This window comes from Drosophila albomicans, chromosome 3 (genome assembly GCF_009650485.2).
Source record: "Drosophila albomicans strain 15112-1751.03 chromosome 3, ASM965048v2, whole genome shotgun sequence".
In the NCBI taxonomy this organism is placed as follows: domain Eukaryota; kingdom Metazoa; phylum Arthropoda; class Insecta; order Diptera; family Drosophilidae; genus Drosophila; species Drosophila albomicans.
This window is the reverse complement of record NC_047629.2, coordinates 39,402,920-39,424,087: the sequence shown is the minus strand read 5'-3', so window position 1 is coordinate 39,424,087 and position 21,168 is coordinate 39,402,920. Positions and strand designations below refer to the sequence as shown.

Genomic DNA, 21,168 nt, shown 5'->3' with positions numbered 1-21,168 from the left:
TAAGCAAAATGTATAAATTTTTGTTGTCCATGGTGGCGTTAACCATTACATGCAAAGTCACACTCACAGTGTCGAAGACGGCGGCAGAAGCAGCGACAGCAGCAGCAGCAGCAACCGCTGCGAGCAACATTCATTCAGTAACGAACTTGTTGCTTTTTGATGCAGTGGGCGCCCAACTCAAGGCATATTCATTGATCTCTGCTGCTGCTGCTGCTCTCGCAGCGCTGTCGCTGCCTCTGCCTTGAATGCCTGTGTGTGTGCGTGTATTTTCGTCGCGTAACTATTCGCTGCAAACGAAGCTTTGGTGAGACATTTGTTTCAGTACGTCACCGACAGCGCCAACGTCAAGAAGGAGGAGGCGGTGAACTGCTTGCTCTGCCTGGGCGCGGCGGCTTACACTGTGTGGCTGTGTGCTTGCTTCATTTTGGGCTCTTCTCCTTCTGGTCTCTGGATGGCGACAACGACGACAACGACGACGACGGCGGCAACGAGCAGCAGCGACAGCAACGGCGGCGGCATCAAAGTGAATTTCAATTAAAACTGTGCAAAGGTGTTGGTGTTTGGCCTGTGTCTGTTTCTCCGTCCTATATGTGTGTGTGCGTGTGTGTTCGAGTGTCTGCATCTGTCTGTGTGCATGTTTGTGTGTGTGCCTTGCTGTGTGTCGCCATTTAACTAATTATTAATTATATTGCTAAACAAACATAAAAAAGCGACAAAAAGAAACTTGAACCCAATTTCAACTCGATCAAGCTAAACACAAAATAAAAAAAAAAACCAAAAACAAAAAAAAAAAATTGCAAATTTGCGACGCAGTTTTAAAGGCCATAACGTAGCGTAACGTATAAAATAACGTAACGTAACTGCTTAAACGACAACAACAATAAAAATAACAAGAAGCAGCGGAAGAAGAAGAATTAAAAACAAACTAGCGCGCGACTTTTGAGCTTCGCAACTGAATAATTAAAATTAGAAGCGAAAAGTAAATACAAAGAATAAAATAAAATACAAGCCAAAAGCAACAATAAAAAAAAAACTTAAATAAAGAAATGAAATGTATACACACACATACAAACACACACAGTTACAAACTCGTATGGATTTGTATAAAAAAAAATGGCGCACAAGGCAACAGTAAACTTATACAATCAAAATTAAAATGTTTGCATGTATTGCAAAAATGTATAAAACACAAAAAAAAAGAAGCAAAAACAAGAAGAGCAAGTGAACTTTGTACTAAATGGCCCACAAGTGACAAGCGATGATGATCAAAGCTGATGATGATGATCAACATATCGATAAACGACAATCGAGAAACTAAACCGCCCACAACTCGATTGAAGTTGAAGTTTGCAGCTTAGCTGTGATAAGAGAACGATGCCACTTTTGGCTTTGGCGGCGTGCATTGAACCAATTTCGTAGTTGCTCGTAGTTGCCTCATTTTTTATAATACCTCTGTATATTTATTTAAAGCGCAAATGTTCAGATACGACACAAATGTCGCCGCCAGCCCAGCAACAACAACAACGACAACAACAAAGTCAACTACATCAGCAACAACAGCTACAAAAACAACGACAAACAGAGACCAAACAACAACTAAGGCAAACTTGCCTATCTGCCTGTTGCTTCTGCTGCTGTCGCTGTCGCTGCCTCTGCCGCCGCTGTCGTCGCCGTCGACGTTTCGTTCGGTTGAGTTAGTGCGTGTGCTGAGCATTTAGTAAACTGGCACACACCAATACTAAAGCACTCTCACACACAGAATACTCCACTCAGTCACACACAAACACACATACTTGTAGAATAGCCCTGAGTATGTGTGCGTCGCTGCTTATATAATCAACATCGACATCGCCGTCGCCATCGCCATCAGCAGTCTGCCTAATGGCTTTGTTTGTAAGTATCAAGTAGTTTAAACTTTTACTAGTTTTTATACTCACACACGCGTACACTCGGTTCTCTGTGTGTGTTTGATTTTGTTATTGTCAGCGCTGTCAGCGCAGTGCGGAATGCAGCTAAAACAGCTGTTTTTGCGCTGCGCTTGTCCGGCCGTGCATTACAAATTGACAACAGAAAACAGCTGTTTTGTGCAGCCTGCAGCAGCGACGCAGCGCAACGCTGAACAGCTTAAGCCAGCCATCCCCCTTCTCTGTAGCCCCACCAGGCAGACAGCAGAGTCCTCCACAAACACTCACATGTGCACTCTCGCGCTCTCTCATTCATTCTCTCTCACTGTTGTCCTTAAGTGTGCGCTGGGCTTTTTGCGCACCAAAGAAATAAATACACACAAACAGCGACACACAGTTAGTCAGACACGACACAACGGAACAACGAACAGACAGACAGACAGAGTGAGAGACAACCCAGACAACAGCAAGGCCAGCGAGGCCTAAAAGCTCGCTCTCTCTCTCTCTCTGTCTTGCATACGCTCATTCACACACTCGCATGCACACACACGCCTGCTTGCTCACCCACACAGTCATAAGCGCAACAAGTTGTCGCTCTTGTTGTTGTTGTAGCTGTGTGCTCTTAAGCTCTCTCACGCTCTTCATGTTGGCCTTTGCGTATAGCGTTGCCACACAGCCGCGAATGCTGTTATTTTAAAATGCGACAACAACAAAAATGAATGATCGTAAATTGTCTAATTAGAACAAATAAATTAATTTTATTAAGCTAGATATACGAAGAACAAAAAACTATTTTTGAATAATTAGCTACACGTGCCGTGCACAAAACGTAACTTGGCGTTGCCACCTGACGACATACTACAGACTTCGAAGCTGTGAGAATATTGCGCAAAAACGTTTTTGCAGTGCGGTCGGTCGGGTCGGTCGCTTTGCTTTTGCTTCGCTTCTGTTTTTGTTTGCAGGCCCATAAACTATAATACATAATAAATAGCCAAGGCGCAATATGCGCAGCTTCAAAATGTCGAGAACGACAGACACATGGTCGGCCAGCGCGATCAGGGTTTGAGGGAGGGAGCAATGGGTAGGGGTAGCATTCGCAGTCGGGGTAGAGAGCGAGCGAGAGAGACAGAGAAAGAGCGCACGTTTTTGGGGGAAGAAGGCGCCTTTTTTCCTCAAGCCTCAAAGTTCACAATGGGCTGTAAATTTGCTGGCTGCCAGTGAATACTATTTTGTATTGTTGTAGTAGTTGTAGTTGTTCTCTACATACACACAACATACATACATACTTATTTAAATGCGCAATTAAGATTGGTACAGTCGAGGCGCGATCAACAACAACGACATGAAAAACTATCAACAGAATTGAACCAGTTTGATATGTTACGCATTTATCAAAAAACAAAAACAAAAGCAACACAAACAAAAAAGAAAAAACTAAACTAAATATATCAAGAAGCGAGAAATCGACAATTGAATGCGAAAAGCTTCACACGGATCACCCTGTGAGCGTGTGTGTGTGTGCGATCGCCCCGTCGATTAATTATCGATTGGTTATTTTTGTTTAATGCACAATAATGTAAATCCATTGGCAACTCTCTGCCACAGTGTCTGGCATAATTACGCGCACACACTTTTAATGAGACGTCGACGTCGGAACATTTTTCGAAATGATCTCTGGACTCCTTCAATGGCCCCGGCGGAGAACGTCATCGGCCGCTGCTCTAATATAAATAATCGTAATCTAAATACGGAAAAAAGGCGAAGAAATCGCATGGAAATTGTGTTGATGCTGCTGACGTAAAAGCCACCAGTGTGTGTGTGTGTGTGTGTGTGTGTGTTGCAGCTAGTTAGTTTACTTGTTGCTGTGTTTGCTGTGCGCCAATTTTCATTTTCATTTCGTTTTCATTCAGCTTTCAATGACGTACACAAAGTTCCCTCTTCCTATCTCCCCTTTCCCCTCCAATGATATTACATTGGCCACAGACGGGGCAGACAACCTTGTAAAGTTTGTGCGTCATTTGGTCGGTTAAATGTTGTGTTGTTATTATTTTTTATTTTCATTTTTTGTTATTTGTTATTGTTTCTCCACATTTGAACAATTTTCGCGGCACTTTCGCTTGTAATTTTACCGCTTCGATAAATATTAAGTCGTAAAAGTCAAAGCCAGGGCTTGTGTGTATGAAGGTATCATATAATATTATATCGTACTATTTATATTTGCCTTTAACTCGACTGAGTGTTTGTGTGTTTGTGTTTTACCTGCAATGTGCGTCATTGTTGTTAAGAAAAAAAAAAAACCAACAATCTTGAAACATTTTCTATTTTTATTTACACACATCTCTATATTTTCTTTGTAATTTTTACAAAACTTTGTTGTTTTCTTCTTTTTATTTTTGTGAATTTTATGACTTTTGTGCGGTGAGTCCAAGTGGCATTTGCATTACCAATTCCAATTTCCATTCAGAATTTCCATTTCCATTCGAAATTTCCATTTCAGTGTCGAAGGCACTTGTGATACAATCAATCGAATTTCACCAGAACTCGATCAATCATAGCCCCATTTGTGTCGGTCGACAACAATCGTGTTTCCCTGACTCAGACCTCAGACTCAGCAACAAGCACATGTAACAAAAACACGCCAAATGCAAATTTCTTAATGTAATCTTTTTCTTAGAAAATCTCAGCTTATCGAAAAAATCCCGAAATAAAACTAATGAAATCAGCGCAAAAACCAGCAATAACATCAACAACAACAGCAACAAAAATGAAAACAAGTAGAAAATAAATATGTCAGCGTAATTTATCGGACAACCGAGCCGAGCAGGCAGAGTTAATTCATTAATTTCTCAACTCAGTTTTTGCCATATCTGAATTCCATTAATCTGGAAGCCCTTTATCGTCAGCGTATTTAAATTTAGCACTACAGTTTTGGGTTTCATTGTTTATTAGGTTTGTAATCAACTTCTTCATCTTCTTTAGTTACTATGCAAATATCCTTTGGTTGCACAAGCAAATATATTTCTCTCCTCTTTATCATACCGGATATTCAAATAATTGATTTTATTATGAATAATTAGGGTTACGGTTTTATGTCCTTAAACGTTAAAAGTTAAAGTATTTTAATTAAATTAAATTTAATGTTTAAATTTTTTAATAGAGTTTTAAATAAATCTTTTGTAGCAAGATTTAAAAAATAACATTTTAAATTCAAAGCTGCAAAATAAAAGTATTTTTTTATGATTGTTCAAAAATAACTTTAAAACATAATTACTTTTTATTAATAACTATAAAATTTGAAGATTTTGGCAAGCAAAATTAGTTTTAAGTGTAGAAAGAAATGTTTCAATTAAATACAAAATTATTTTAACTACTTTCTAATTCATAAATGTTTAAAATTTTAGTAAAATTAAACTGCATAAAGGAACAAATTCTTTACTAATTTAGTAATGATTGCAAAATTGAAACTCACAAAACTTCAAAATGTTCAAATTTCAAAATTTTTATCAAGGCTTAAAGTATTTTGAATGTAGGAAAAAATTCTTAAATAATTTAGAAAAATATATTTAGCACTTTCAAAACTCGAATTCAACCTCAATTAGTGTTTTAAAAATAGTTGCTGACTTCTTACTATGATGAGCAGTATCAAGAGCAAAGCACAATCTAATCTTAAGCCTAAGTTCGCCCTTGTGTATTTAATGCGTGTGTAAATAAATGTATGTATAAGTACACAAGTATGTATGTATGGGTATTATATGCCTGCCATGTGAGTGGATACTTGAAGACATCAAATATTCTACAAGTATCTTATCCGTAGTTGAAAATCAGGCGGGTATTCATTCATTCCAATGGAGCATATTTCTTCACGTTATGTCGTTGTTGTTGCTCTTGTTGTTGTTCTCATTTACTTCCGTTTTTACTGCATTTGCTGTGGTTTCAACATGTGTTCGTGTGTGTGTGTGTGTTGTCGTTGCTTTGGCTTGGGATTTTCATTCATTAAATGCGAGCGCAGTGCTCAACGCACACACACACACACAGACACACACAGCGAGCCAAACATAATCACATACACTTTCATTCATAAATTCATGCAATGCCGCAGCAGCAGCAGTAACAGCAACAACAGCTACCGCCGACGCCGCCAACGCTGACGCCGACGTCAACGTCGACGCCTCCGCTGCGGTCTCTCGTGTCATCGCTCCAAATGCGTTTCGTTTGCTGTTTGTTGTTGGTGTTGTTGTTAGTTTATCGCTGCCATCGCCAACGCCATTGAGACCCCCAAACCATGTGTGCGTGTGTGTGTTTGTATGTGTGTGTTTAGTGTAGTTGTAGTTGCTGCTTGCTTGGTTGCATTTTATAGATTTGCTCTAAATTTCAATGAATTTTCATTGAGCACACGCACAACAGCAAACACACACACACACACTCTGCTCTGTGGACAGACATAAACTGATAAGTGCGGAACGCATCCGTATCTCCTCCGCTGTTTTTTTTTTTTTTTTGGGGTCAGCACCCAATACTCTTACATTTTTTGTTCACTGCATATTGTCGCAATCACAACAACTACAACAGCAATAACAAGCATATTGTATGCTGCCATTGCCCCATTCCCAGTGCCAATTCTCCACTCTGCGCTTCCCTCTCCTACATCATTCTCTACCCAATTCCATTCACATACAGTTATGAATGAATTGTGCGCAAAATATGAATGAAAACGCACACACACACATGCGCTACGAATGTCAGAAAGAGACAGCAACAGCGAAGAGTGTGTGCGAGCGAGATAGCACTACAGCTGCGACTCGTATCGGTTGCCGTCGCTGGCTTTCGTCTATATAGTCACAATATTTCCGGCCTTTCGGGGCAAATGCTTATTTATAGAGCGCCCCCTCCTCCTCTTCTTCTCTCTCCCCTTCTCCCCTGCTCCCTTCACACATACCACAACCCACTTCCACTGCCACCCCGCCAACACGACTTTGCAACAACAACTCGGCTCTAAGTGGCATCGGCCTTTAGGGCCTGCAATACCCTAACTTCCTTCGATGTGTCACAGTCAGGCAAAAAACTTGAGATTCATTCGGAATAAAACCTAAGGAATGAAGTGGCTTAAATAAAGCAAGAAATTCATATTTATTTATAATTATATGCGTACTTCATTATAATTATATTAAATATTAAAATATCCCATTTATACTCAATAAATTAAAAATAAAAAATATACTTGTTAAAAAATATATTGAAAATTTGATTGTAATCAATCATATGTCATACAATATTTTCTTTCCATTATAATAATTAAATAAATAGCAGAAACTAAACAAAATTAAACATTTTAAAATTAAATGATATTATTCATTCATAATTTTTTTCTATTAAAATAATAAAATAAATAGCAGAAACGAAATAAAATGAAATATTATAAAATAACACAATTTATTTTAAGACCAAGTTTTTTATCTTTTACTTAAAATAAATTCAATGATTTTATAGTGTTTAATATTTTCGTTTTTGCTATTAATATAATTATTGTAATGAAAGTGAAATTAAAATTAAAAATGTATGACTCTTAAAATAATAAAATCATCTTTCTTTATTTTTGCTGCACAACAAAATTGTGTTAAAATCAGCATTATTTTAATGAAATTCCAATTTGTTGAGAGTAAAACGTAATATTTTAAGTAATTTTTAATTTGTAGATGACCCATATCAGAATAATGCAAAATTATGACTTATTTTCTTATGACTTTTTTGAATTACCAATTTTCTTTAGAATTTTGTGTAGAGCATCCAAATGTCGCCATTGCTTCGCATTTTGTTTGGTATTTTTTACGTTTGATTTTATTTTTGGTTCGTCTCCAAAATGCGATTGCATTTGCCACCTTCCATCATCCACTTGGAGTTCCAGTTTCGTATGTGTGTTCGCTGCACTTCCATTTGCATTTCCAATTCCATTTTCAGTTCCACTTCCAGTTCCACTTCCATTTCCACTTCCTCATTAGGCCACACGCACAGGAAGTGAGCGGGAGGAAGCCGCTAGCTGTGCTCACACTTGAGGCATTAGTCACTTTTGTTTTCGTTTTGTTGACTCTCCATCTCTATCTCCCTCTCTCTCTCTGTCTCTCTCTTTCTGGCACTCTCTTTCTTCAGTTGCTTCTTTTGCTGTTTTGCCACTTCCTACCACAGTTTTGCTTCCCCCCCTCAAGACACTTGAACGCGCCTCGTCTGCAGCCAGTTTCCGTTGATAAAACATTTGCAGCGGGGCAACTGGCTAAGCGAAGAGGGGAGGGTGAGTCGCGGGAAGAGGGAGTTGGGGGGCAGCCGTCACTTTTGCTATTTATGGCGAAAGTGTTGTGCGTCCGAGTTCAATAGTGCTTTGAACTTTTGGCTCCCTTTTGCGCCTGGGAATGAGATTCGGATTGGATTTGGTTCGGGAATGGGAATCGGAATGGGAATGGGAACGGGAACGCAGCCAAAATAGAGCGGCACATTGTCTGCCAACAGCAGCAGCAGCTAAGCTAAGAAGGGGCGACGCAAGCAGTCGAGGGGGGTGAGGGGGCAGCTACAACTTCCGCTGCGTTTGCAGCTTTACGCAAAAAGACGTTAAATTTATGAATATGAATGAGGCATACGAGAGAGAGAGAGAGAGAAGGGGAACCGAGGGGCATGTGGCTTTGGGGGCGACGCCAACGTGGTGGCACAGCTGCTGCAAGTTACGTGTCGCCGTCGCCATCGCCATCGTCGTCGCCCCCACGTCGCGTTTTTGTTTCGGGGGAAGTGAAAACTGGGCCAAATGTCATTAATACATCTCAGATCGAAGGCGGAGCTGCAAATCATGCGCTTGTTGAGAGGTGAGCGCAGAGTGCAGACGGACAGAAGGGGAGGGGAACGGAGAGGGGGGAGGGAGATCGCCCACATTTTTAGAGTGAACTCCTACTTGGCAGCCGGCAAATCCACAGTCCACAGCCAGCCGCCACATCCGATTGCAGCTACTTTGTGCCATGGAATGTGCTATAATTATGCCAGTCTCTATCTCTATCACCCTCTCTTTCTCTCTCCTCGTCGTCTGTCTCCCTCGCTGGCTGTTTGTGTGGGCTCAGGAAGCGGCAACTGCAATTGCCTGCTGTGCGACTTTCCCTCATAGCCCATCCCAAAAAACAAAAAGAGCTCAAAGTAGAGATGCACGTGTGTTGTTGTTGTTAGGCGGGGGCTGCCATTTGTTCAGAGGGGGCTGCTAACACACAGCACAGTACACATAGCCAGCGCCCACTGCTGTGGCAACAGCAGCTGAGTCGCTTCAATGCATTTCGCTGCTGCCTCTCGAGACTCTTGAGAGCTCACTCTGCTCTGTTCGTTAGTGGCCAACACTTGTATGCTAATGCATGCAACATGCAACATGCAACTGCCAAAAGTCCTATGCAAACACATACACACACTTAGTGCACAGTGGTACCGTTACCATTTGCTAGCTACTCAATTAGTTCAGTCATTGACATGAAATATATAACATATGTATGATTATAAAAAAACAACTTTTACCTCTTCGTATCAGACCATGAACTGAACTCTGTGCTTAGTCAGCTTGCCTAACGATGCATTACAATTGATTTGATTTCTTTAATAAGAGCTACTTTAATTTTCTCAAAAAGTTTTAGGGATTTCACTTTCATGTCTCAAATATAAGAAATGCCGAGAAACATCGAGAATTATTTAAAAAGGTCTAAGAATTTTATAAATTTGGTTGCACTTATTCAATATGATAAATATTGATAGAAAAGATGTCAAGAAGAAATTAAGAAATAAATATTTTTGCAATTTTGGATATTAGTATTTAATATATCTTAACCTTCAAGTGGATTGTTTATAGACCTAATCTAAAATAATCGAGAAAGTCCCAAATTTTATTATATTTAACATAAACATTTCAACTTCCCAAAAAAACGCGAAAAATCTATACTTTATTTTTTGTTAATTGTATATTTAATTCTGCCTAATTGTTTCTTCATCTTAAATCTTCAAACAGAATTAAAGATATATAATATAACCATAATGCCAATAATATTTATTAAAAAATAATTTATTATCAAAAGCTAGAAAGATAAGTAGTAAACATCTTATGATTGCATTTTTTTTACTTACATTTTTTGACTGTTGATTTTTGCATTGAGTTGCCCCACTGTGCCATTAGCAAACTCATCAAGGTGTTGGCAAATTTTGGGCTAGTTCTCATTTTGCTGTGGCGTCGGGAATCAAAGCAAACTCAACTTTGGTTTAGCTGCTGTTGTTGTCGGTGTTTTTACTGTGTGCAGTATGACGACGATTCTCTTCTAGTGGGCTTATCAGCTAAGCTAAGCTCAGTTGTCGGTTGCAAGTTGCAGTTACGAGTTGCCGGCGGCGGCGGTTGCAACGCGTCGCTTTTTGTGTTGTTGTCTGGCAACAGATTCTCTCATGCATAAAATTGCACACGACATAATTTCCATGACTGAGACTCGAGAACTGGGAACTGCGAATGAGAATGCGACTGAGACTTGCGACTGGCGACGAGTCTTCAACGGAGACTAACTAACTAACTAGTTGCCCCAGGGCTTATCCACAGCTCCGTCTCAGTCTCTTTTTTAGTATTCACATGTCTGCTTTTCTCCTCTCCGCTCCTCTTCGCAGTCGGTTCTAACTGTCTGTCGCAATTTGGGGCAGGTTCGCTGCACTTTTCGCTGTCACTCGACTAGAAATTATGTGCAATTTGTCTGGCAGGGGGTCTAGACCCCTTTCTCGTAACTGTCGTAACTGCAGAGTGCAGTCATTGGCCCATTGTGTGTTTGCAATGCACATCACGTGCTCCCTATTAGACAAGCATTATTAAGTATTAAAGCCCATAGAAAACTTTCGACGAGCAGAGAAAAAAACAAAAAAATACAATACACAAACCCATTGACGATTACGTGCGTTCGTTCATTTCTTCGATTAGGTATCAACAAACAACACACAACACAAAAAAAAAAGACCCGTGACACTACATTCCAATCTTTTCACGTCATACAAAAAAACTTTACAGCGAACAAACAAACACACATAGCGAGAGTTCTCTGATAAGATTTATTAATTATTTTTTATGGTCTTGACGTTGCTGTTGATTGTTGTAAATAGTTCAAACAAGTCGAAAGTCCACATTGAGAAATCCCAATCGCTTAAACCAAGTGCTATATATACATATATATTTATTACAATTTCCGTTTCATTCTTTTTTTCTGCTTTTCCTTTTTCAGTTGTTTTACAGGCCAAGTGACAAGCGTTAACTACAACTCTTCGACCGCCCCCTGCCACCTTCCCCCGCTCTGTTTACCAGGTAAGTGTTAAGCATGTGACTCAAAAAAGTTGCAGCAATTCCATCATAAGTCTTTTATAGTTGCTTTTGGACTTTTGATAAGCCAAAGATTGAGCGCGTGCTTCTTGTTTGTATTCGTCTGTCTCACCGTCTGTCTGTCCGTCTGTTCGTGTGTGTGTGTGTGTGTGTGTGTGTGCGTGACTGTGGCAGGTGTGTGTACACTTTCGAAATTCCAGAAATTCTTGAATCAAGTAGCCGCCGTCGTGGCTTATCGATCGTCTCCATCGTCGTCGTCGTCGTTGTCGACTTGATGAAGCATTTAAAGTTGTCAATGGACTTGCATTCATTCCGATTGCAGTTGTTTTTTTATTTTACACCTGGCGCCCTAGTTATAGGTAAAATATGATGATGCATTTGCGCCCGCTTATCAAGAGTACAAAATGTAAAGTACAAAACTATCGGTATCAAGGCTCTGACAAGTTAAATTGCTCACATGATTCTCGAAATGATTCAAAGAAATTTAAGTAAAAAGTCTCGGGCTATATGCCTACTACAACAACGTTTGGGAATTTCCTGGCGCTATCGAAGTTTCCCAGAAAAAATGCAGAATCAGCTCGGATGTGATATCATATCTGTGAGAAACTATTTCAGCTGTAAGCAATAGACTATAAATTTCCAGAAAATTTTTAGCTATTTCATTGTGGAACTATTTGAAAACCAAATATTGAACAGTTGATATGATAAACAAATTGCTCACACTTTTTAAAGTTTATAGTGCATTCGAAATTTTAAAAGAAACAGATCGTTAATAGATCTAAGATTTAATAACACTTAAAATTAAAGTGTAAAGACTTTAAAATAATTTTCTTCACAACACACTTTAATATTATAATAGAACATTTACAATTGATATTTAATATCTTTTGATTAAACTGTAATTTATAAAGCATTTTTACAAAACTTTAAATTAACTAGTTTATTTCTTCCTTCTTGTTATTTCCATTATTTTCATTATTATTTTTTTTTATAATCTATTAAGATTATAAACAACACAATATTGTACAATAGAAGCCTTTCAGCAAAATTTCATTTTATTTCTTGAGTTTTAGGAATATTTTATTTTCGGTAATTTGAAAATGTTGCAACACTTAATTTTCCTTGGATTCCATTTACTGTTGTTAATTGAAGAAAAGTCTAGCTAGAAGCAGCCCCCTATGTGATTTCAATTATCGCTGTAATTAAAAGTTTGATTGACATTCCCCTATGGAAATAAATTGGGATTAGCATGCAATAGATGCATTTTCCTACAATTTCAGATACTTTTGTATCTTTAGTCAATAATAGCCCTCATATATCAATATCTCAGTTAAAATTGATAAGTGTGTGTACATTGCTTAAGCTGAGATACATTTGTATCTGAGCTACATTTTGTATCTCAATCTGGAATTGTATCTGTATCCGTAGATTGCATATTATGCATGCCTCTGCTTCTTAGCCATTGTCACCCACATTTCGTCGATCGCTTGACATTTTGACGCCCTTCCCCTTCGACTTCTTCCACTTCTGCACTTCCCCTCTGGCCCATCAGTTGTGGCATTTCCCCTCTGTGCGTATTTCGTATTCATGACATGCCGCTGCCCCGGCAACTATAAATAACGCCTATTTTAAATTTAAAGAGTAATGCCTATGGAATTTCCTATAAATACCTTCATGACGAACACAACAAAAACAGCTTTTTAATACCCTGCCCTGCCTCCTCCCACCCTCCGCTCTTCCACCAGCGTGCCCTTCCCTTGGCCCCTTCGCATTTCGATCGTTGTGTTATGTTGTGCTTTGCTTTTTTTTCGTTGTAAATGACCTCGTTCACAAAAAGTTCAGAAATTCCATTTACAAACATGTAATTGAAAAAGTCCACACACACACACTCACACATGCAGAGAGCGACACACACACGTAACAAAGTCAAACACGTTGGAATTTGTTTTTTTTACCGTTCAATGGCGAATTTCGGCTGTGTGTGAATGTGTGTGTGTGTGTTTGTGTGTTGTTTACGCAAAAGAACGCCACCAGCTACAGCAACATAAAAAAAACATACATACAGGCATACATAAAATAAATGTACAATACATACAAACATTCCAAAAGACACTTACGAAAACCACAGCAGAAGAAGAAGCAGCGGCAGCGACAGCGACAAAGGCTGAAAACTTGGCGCAGAATGTAAAACGAGTAACAAACAAAAAACTGAAGAATTAAATTGCTTGGCCCAACGGGCTAAAGTAGCGCATAGTTTTGGACGCATCAACACAGAGCGAGCGAGAAAGAGAGAGACACGAGATACTCTTTTTAGTAGTAGTAATAAGGGGTGTGGAGGAAGGGGGGTCAGTCAGTGTCAGTTTGTTTGTGGAATGCCGTTCTGTAAGTTTCGTATGCGCTACCCAAACATTTTCATGGCGTAGTTCAGTTCAGTATCGAAACTTTCTAGCACACACACACATTTACAAACAAACTCGCATACAGATCCAACGGCAGAGACAACACAAATACACACACACGCAAGCACAATCAACTACTTTCGAAATGTACAACAACAACAACAACAACAAAACAACATTCGAAGTGCTGCCGCAGTCGCCGTTGCTGCCGCTACAAACGTCGCCAGCTAGATTTCGCTGTCGCTGTAGCCAGCGAGCGCATGCGCGACGCCAACAACGACAGCGACGTCGAAGTCAACGGCGACAGAGCAGAGATGCGAGCAGCAGTTTCGAACGAATGATCGGCGCAAAAGGAAAGATAAATTTTCATTCAGTAAATTTTTGTAGGTGCAGCCGCATGGTCGTTGCTTGAGCTGCGCGCGGACCGTTTTTGTTATGCCTTCGACATTTTTTGCCGTTTTGTGTGAGAACGGATGTAACAACAGCGATAAATATGAGTACAACGAACAAAAAAAAAATGTATACAGTGTGAAAAGTAAATATTGAAAATGCAAACTTGACACTAAGAAACGTTGCGAAAGGAAAAAAAGTTATTTAAAAAGCAAAGAAATTAAGTAAAAAAAAATACCAAAGGCTCAGTCAGGAGCAGCGCAAAAACGGAGCAGACAGCAATCATTCACACACAAGCAAACAGACAGTGCATACACACAACATTACATACATATGAAACTTGTGCGACCGCATTCCAGAAAGTTCAAATAACGATTGGTTGGAAGAGGAGTTGGAAAGGGGACAAGGCGGAGGAGCCGCACAGCATAAGCAGCGTGGAAAAATTAATGTTAAAGAACTCTCTTACTCAATGTGTATGTGTGTGTGTGCGAGGCTTGAAACTTTGCCTGTGCATGTGTGTATTTATGTAGCCTGGAATGCGGTTCCGTTCAACAACTCTACGCGAAGAACTAAGCCAAATAGAACTTGCGCTTCACAAAAAAAGTGAGTAATAAAAAAATGTGGTGTCCAGAAACTGGTTTTGATGTTGGCCAAGACTTTGTGTCGTCTGCATGGAGGGGCAACGGCATCGGCATCCAATCCATCCATCCATTGACATCTAAGGAGTTTCTTTGATTCTAACCTCGAAGTCTGCAGCAGCAGCACATGGGCAAAGAGAGCGCAAGACTTGTGGAATTTGCCAGCAGCAGTCAATGCGCTCTCACGCACAGATACATGCAAGTATACACACACACACACACACATATAGACACTGTGAGTTACAAGAGTCGAAGACAAAAGCTCGGCTTCGTCTTTGGAGACGAAGTAAAATATTTATTGGCTGAAATTGGATGCTGCGCGTCGTCGCTTTGACTGTATGTGTGAGTGAGTTAGTGTATGTGTATAGCGTCTATTTAGAAATTCAAATTGAAATATTTGAAGCATGAGTCATGCAAGACGACGACGACATCGAGCGTGGGTCTTGAGCCTAACTTAACTCGAGCGTTATTCATAGTGCAACTTTAGCTGTGTGCGGTGGACATATTTCTCAGCAGCAGCAATCAAGAAATAAATATAGTTTTATGATCACAATTGATTTATACATGTTACAAAGTTATTAAAGATCAAGACTCGATTAGCTGTAAATTAAGTGCATATTACAGTATTTTTGTAACTTGCAGTTGCAATGTAAAACAAAGGGTAAGGCAAGGAGATTGGGAAAGAAAGGGGGTTACCTCGTGTGCCTATCATAATTGCAATCGCTGGACTTAAGAAGTTGCATCAACAGCAGAAAATGGCAAAACGAAGAAAAGTCAACCACCAGCATAGAATGCGGGCTGGCAGAAAAAAAAAAAAAAAACAAAAGCAACATCAAGAACCAACAAGTAAGCAATGTCCGAATATGATCGACTGTAAAATACCCGTTAACGAAAATACTTTTTGCGAAATTGAAACATTATTTGCACTTGATTTTCTACTCACTAAAATTATAACTGAATGATTTACTTAATTATCCGTTCGTTAACTATTTATATTTGGAATATACATATTTCTATCAACAATTTGAAGTATAAATACCCTTTTCCAACGTATTGTGTAACGGGTACAAAAATGAAGAACACAAGCAGCAGGCAAGCATAACCAGAATTTTACAAGAACAACAACAGCAACGGACGAGCGAAAAAAGCTAGAAGGCATGAGAAGCAAAAGCAGGCAGACAGGGACAGGGACAGTGACGCCAAAGTCCAAAGTGGACAGAAAAACAAAAAGGGTAAAAAAGGGAGCGCAAATGTGCTCTCCTTCTCTCACACACGCACACATGCATCGTTGGTCTAACGGACAGCGGCAAAATGATCCCTTGTTGATGTAGTTCTTGTTCTTGTGTAGTTGTTGTTGCTGTTTTCTTGTTTCTTTTTGCGAAAAGCGAAAAAAAGGCGACAGTAAAACGTTGGCGGTGGTCGAGTGCAGCAGCAGCAGCAACGAAGAACGAGTTGAGCTTGCGGAATGCTGTTATCGTTTTGGTGGTTTATCGAAATCGCTAAGCTCTATCGATTGACAGACAGAGTTGTTGGCAAAGAGTTTGTTGGCCGTTTTATTTTATGCAGAACAAACAACACACAATAAATGTCAATTAAAAATGATATTTGTATATTATCGGGGCGGCAGTTGCTGCTTCTGCTGACCGCCATAAAAATGTGCTATAAAAAAGTAACGGTGAATGCTACGGTCTGCTGAAGTTCGTGTGTGGCTCGAAAACTATTTCTGTGTAAGTTTTTTTTTATATGTATGTATGTGTGTGTCCGCTCAATAGAAAGTTTTTGTTAATAAAAATGGCAGGCACACAAAAAATGAAGAAGCAGAGATAGAGAAGAAAAAAAAAACACTAAAAACTAAACACACAAAATATGTCGAAATATAACAACGAAAAAAAGAGTGAATGAAAAAATGTTGACCTAATTTTTGATGTGGCTGTGGCTGCTGCTGCCAACTTCGCTGCTGCTGCGCCACATACTTTCCCACAGCTTCCCAGCAGCGTGTGATCACATCTCGCGGGAGCAGCGACGACAGCGGCGACGTCGGCAGCGGGCGCTCCCTTAGCACAGCCACAAAGGCAAACAACAGCTGGAACGACGTCTAAATTAATGACTGTTAAATGAAGATTGTTGCTTCCAGCATTCCAATGCGGCGCTGTTGTAGTTGTTGGCGCTCGCTCTCTCTCTCTCTCTTTCTAACTAACAGGGCGCGCCTGCGCAGCGCAAACTTTGATTTTCTTCTTCTTCGATTTTGTCTATTACGTACACCTTTGATTTCTTGGCTATATTTAGCGACTCCCTCCCCGGATTCGATAAACTCCCCTCGTTGAATAGTTGCAGCTGTGATCAGTTTATTTTCTCTGATTTTCTCAGCGCCACTAATTGTGTGTGTGCTATTTATATTAGAAACCAAAACCTTAAGATGCTGCCCGAATTTAGTCGCTGTCTACGAGTGTGTGTGTGTGTGCTTTTTTTGTGTTTGCTTGCTTTGCGCGTGTGAAAATATTTAGGCTACGCTCTTTGAAAGCTTTTGTTTTTTCTCGTATTAGTTTTTTTTTTCTTTTTTCTTTGTGATGTGTTAACTGACAGTCAATAATTGCGACTTGACACACATAGAGTAATCATTATGATTGTTATTACTATTATTATTATTAAATATGGCTTAGTTCCAGGTGCTATGGTGAATTAATTGTGAGGTGAGTATGCAATCTAAGTAACTAAGTATTTGTGTGTTGTGTACATTCAAGGAAAACGAACTAAACTAAAATTTTAAAAGTGCTACTTCTCTCTGATTTGACTACGAAACCGGTTTTCGATTTGGTTTGACTGTTTTTCATACAAGTGAGATCATTTTGAAAGCTGATTTTGTCAATGAATACCACATTCCACATTCCAATGGTTTTTTTTTCGAGTAGTGTGCCCTGCACACAAACATAAGCACAAGCACACACACACAAGCGCACGCAATCGTGTGGTGTTACAAAGCTTTGAACTAATGCCGACAAGCAGCGCGCAGCCTCCAAAACTCTTGTTGTTTTTGTTGCTGCTGCCCTGAAGGTGAGTACAAAACATTCATTTAAAACTCTTTGTATGTGTGTTTGTATGTGGGTAAGTACACAATGTGACTGAGCTTGCAGCTGAGCGAGCGAGAGAGCGAGCTTTTTCACTGGGTCAAAGCAGCGACGCCGACGTCGACGGTAACGCCAACGCCAATGCTTAAACTGCGCGCAAGCGCCGAACTTAATTTTTTTTCTCCGGCTCTTGTTTTTTTTTTTTTTTTTTGGACTGCGACTGTCAGCTCAAGGTGAGTTTGCGGCGAGCTGGGCGCCTGATCGTTTGTCAGACAACATTCCAAGCATGCCAACGAAATCTAAACAACACAACTGCGTCTGTGTGTGTGTCTGAGTTGGTATTTATATGCTTTGTTTGCGCATTACAAAAGGCCTCGGATGATAAGAGAAGCCACAGCCAGAGCCACAAAGGCAGTGGTTGGGGGCGGGGACAGGCAGGCAGGCAGCCAGAGATAAGTAATCGACAATCAAATATGTCGTCTATCTACCTACACACCAATACACATGCATAACCAGCCACATACATGTGTTTGGCCTCCGCATTGCAACGACGATTTTCATTCATGAAATGACTTCTCCCTCTTCCTCTTTCTCCTCCTCCTCCTCTTCTTGCACCTCCTGCTACCCCTCCTCTGGCAGGCAGGTCGCACTCGAAACTGACCAAAGTGGAGCATGGAAACGAAAGCTAAGCACGTTGGCCCAAAGTCGTGATAAACATATTTACCAATTGATTATTTTCTAACACACACATACTCACATGGATACAACGACAACAACACATGCTCTGGGCAGAGCTAACCCAAAAGGTGCTAATCAGCATAAATATGCCATGTATGTGAGTGTGTGTGTGTTGCTTTGGCTGTGAATTTCCGGGTGACTTTCTAAATGCCCATGATGAACCAACAAACGAACGAACGAACGAAAGGGGATCATCATGAACGGGTGTTCAAGCTGCCAAAAGGAACTAGTTCCGCAGCTGAACTGCAATTGCAACGAACAACAACAATAATAAACAAACAAGGTCAATGGAATGCACTTGAAGACAAACGTAATACGGGAATTCGTAAAATACGAAGGAGAAGAAATTAAATAAGCAAAGAAATTTAACTTATTATATAAATAAATAATAAATCACAAAGATATGTTTCTAATGTAAATGAAATTGATTAACTATAGAAATCTGACTTACTATAAGAATAACTAAAAAAATGTGTTCATAAATCTGTTTGTAATGTAGAAGAAATTAAAAAAATATGCAAAATTAATTTATTATAAAAATTACATTAAATAAATAACAACGATATATGTTATTTGTAAGGGAGAAAAAATTCAATTAGAGAAATTTATTTTATTAATTATTATTCAAAGCTACTTAAAATACTTTTACAGATCAGACTTATTAGCGATGTGTAAAAAATAATTTTACAGATCAAAATTAGTAGTAATTTTTATTATTTTATTTACGTTCTACTTGAAGTTAGTAAAGACAAAATCTGAAAACACATATTTTCATATGATATCGAAAAAAATCAAAGTTATATTCTTAAATAAAGAAATGATTATATTCTTATCTTTGAAATCAAAAAGATTTTATAAATTAATTCCACTATTTTAATATACAGTATTAGTATTATAGTAACAATCTGTCTAAGGATAATAAGTAAATGATGTGAGAGAAATATGTATTTAATAAAATTGATAAAGAAATGATTAAATGATTTACGAAGACGAAAAAAAGAAAAAGTGTACTGATATAAGATATATATTTATGATCGTGCTAGTTAATAAGATTCAATGCTTTATTTATGTCAAAGATTAAGCTCGAGGTATTCTTATTATAATACAAAAATAAAAAAACGAAAGTAAGTTTTAGCATTAATAAAAACGAAGTCGTTTCTTTCTTAATCTAAATTTGTTTTCATTTAAGAACTAAACTTAAGATACGGTAAATCTTTGAACGTCATTATATTTTTAAATATTTGAGGGATTTATTGTGAATGTTGAATTGATATTAATTGTTATTGGTTAAATGTCTAAAAATAGCAAAATTTAACAAAAATTTAGAAACGCTTTTGAATTGATTGTTATGCATATGCCTGTAATAAAATATCTGAAAATAGATGCCGAAAAGCAGAATAAATGAAAAAAGAAGCGAAAAACAGATTGTAAATAGTTTTCGTTTTGGGTTGAAAGAAAGAAAGAAAGAAGAAATGTTGCGTCGGCACAACGCATTCGCCCCTCTTTTAATGTGCTGGTCTCGATATTATTTAAAATGCGACACGTATCGGTCGCTAGGTGAGTGGCCCACAGAGAGAGAGAGAGCAACAGAGAGAAAGAGAGAGAGAGAGAGAGAGAGAGAGAGTAGCCAGAAGATACAGAGAAAGACGCAGACAGCGTGCAGACGCAGAGTGGTAAATGTGTCTCGAAATGAAAACATTTCACAATCCCGGATACGCATCGGAATGCGTCTGCTGGCGACCGATGGCGATGGCGATGTTGATGTTCATGGCGGTGGCACTGGCGGCCCATAAAGCTTTGCAAATGCGGCCAGCGCCAGCAGTGCTTAGGCCAAAAAGATACAGCAGCGAAGTGCGACTGCGACTGCAGACACATACGCACTCACAGATACAGATACACAGCTACAGAGACAACTGCAGCAACAGCTACAAGATACAGATACATTTGCAGCTAAAAGATACAGATACACGCACTGAAGAGAAGATACTGAGTGCATTTGCGCTGCGCTTTCTTCTAAGTAGTTGAGTCTTAAGCATTTGCTTTTGTACTTCAAGTTTGCTCTCATACCCGGTAGCTTTGCTTTCAAAAGGGTTTAATTAGGCAACGCTAAAATAGAAGCAAACTTTTTGTATAGAGTTGCAGTTCCTTCATTGTAGTATAAGTAACTTAATGAGTGTTGTCCTGTCAGAATAATGTCTTGTTACTCTACTGTCCGTCTTTCATTAATCATTAAATCAACTGGAACTCTTAAGTCTTTAGGTATTATTTCTTAGTTATCAAGAATACCGTCAAAGCTGCAGGAGCTCCCTAAACTCAGTTGAAATTTTGTCTTTAAATATTGACAAATCCCCTTAGCTTTTACAATATTTAAGCTATTAGTTGAAAAGTCCCTAAAAATCACTAAAATCTAAATTTTTAAATGGTTATTCAAATGTTCCAAAAATTTGATAAGGAAGTTTTTTTAAATTAGAAACTATTCTTTGTAAGGTCCTTGCATTGTTCTAACATTTGAAATGTAAATTATAATTTTACAAATATGTAATTTGATTTTTAAGGTACTAAATTCTACTTATTAATATTCTTCTTAATAAAATCTAAGATAGTATATATAGCTTTATAATAGTAGGTTTTTGTTTAGTAAAAATTTTCATTTTTATGAATAAAAATTATTCATTTTAAATT

The 21,168-nt window shown here is 38.8% G+C and overlaps 1 long non-coding RNA gene across 1 annotated transcript; it reads left to right on the top strand.

The window, feature by feature from the left end:
• The first annotated feature begins 201 nt into the window (after nucleotides 1–201).
• LOC127565500 (uncharacterized) lies at nucleotides 202–17,442 on the top strand. The gene is made up of 3 exons (XR_007954801.1): nucleotides 202–1,893; nucleotides 11,162–11,241; nucleotides 14,043–17,442. It is a non-coding gene; the product is annotated as an uncharacterized LOC127565500 (long non-coding RNA).
• The last annotated feature ends 3,726 nt before the right edge of the window (nucleotides 17,443–21,168 follow it).